At 34.2% G+C, this 1,130-nt stretch overlaps 1 protein-coding gene across 1 annotated transcript in view; it reads left to right on the top strand.

Annotated features, from left to right (window-relative positions):
* Positions 1–1,130, top strand: part of LOC106872460 (protein PIF) — a 20,611-nt gene that overhangs the window by 8,659 nt on the left and 10,822 nt on the right. The window lies entirely within an intron of this gene.

The raw sequence follows: 1,130 nt of genomic DNA, 5'->3' as shown, positions 1-1,130 counted from the left end.
TAGCAAATAAAATAATTTGCTATAATTGATACCTCTTATGGGTTTAAATGTACACTGTATTTATATGAAGAATATATAGTATATTGACAAATTTTTCTACACGCTAGGCCACTGGTAGTAAAAATTTCTAAAATTTTTCTTACCCTGATATCGCTAGACTTCGACGGAATTCGATCTCAGAATGTAAAGAACAGGTGTTGTCAGTGGTCGAAGCCTTCTTCCAGCTGTCATTTTCTGTCGATGTTAGAAGCAGCAGAAATCCTTGAGGCATTCTACCTCTACTACCACAAATTCTGCCGAGGTCGACTTTGCCTTTCATCATTTTGGGGTTGATAAATTAAGTACCAGTGAAACATTGGGAGTCGATGTAATCGACTATCCCCTCCCCAAAATTCAGGCCTTGTGCCTATAGTAGAAAGGATTAATAATAATAATAATAATAATAATAATAATAATAATAATAATAATAATAATAATAATAAATGAATAAAAGTCAGAACTGGTAAAATTGGAGGTACTACTCCCAAGATGTTTTGTCACATCTCGTTACCGCACAAGTTGAAATCCCATCCGAGCTGACTAGTAAATTATTCGTAATCTACAGTCATAAATTCTGCCGGATTGCACACACCTTAATATGTCTTGCATTTTTATTTTACACATGCAACAAATTATTGTAAATAGTTATCATACATATTTCTTTATTTTTACATTCCAAAGAACTATGCAAATACATGCCAGACAATTCCGAGCTGCCTGTAAATGGTAAATGTAGAATATACTGGAAGTGTTACAACGGAAAGGCAACAGCGAGCTGCTGTCCAGAAGGTTATTCATTTCAAGAAGGGAAAGGTTGTCGTCGAGATTACCTTTGTGTTGAAACCTGTGACTCATCACATGGTGTCTAAATTTTAGCATATATATATATACATACATGATATTCTGGCAATCTGGAGAGCTAACCTTCTATATCTGCATTGATTTGTATGTAATTATAGAACTGTATTGTGCAATGTGTAGCATGCGTATTGGTGCAGACGTGTAAAATAATTTATTATACAATGAAGTTATTTTAACATGTCGAAGGCTACGAAACGGCCGTAATCCTCCTGACTATTCATGATATATAT

Source organism: Octopus bimaculoides, chromosome 8 (genome assembly GCF_001194135.2).
Source record: "Octopus bimaculoides isolate UCB-OBI-ISO-001 chromosome 8, ASM119413v2, whole genome shotgun sequence".
Lineage (NCBI taxonomy): Eukaryota > Metazoa > Mollusca > Cephalopoda > Octopoda > Octopodidae > Octopus > Octopus bimaculoides.
Note: the sequence above shows the minus strand (reverse complement) of the source record. Positions and strands in the feature narration are given on the sequence as shown.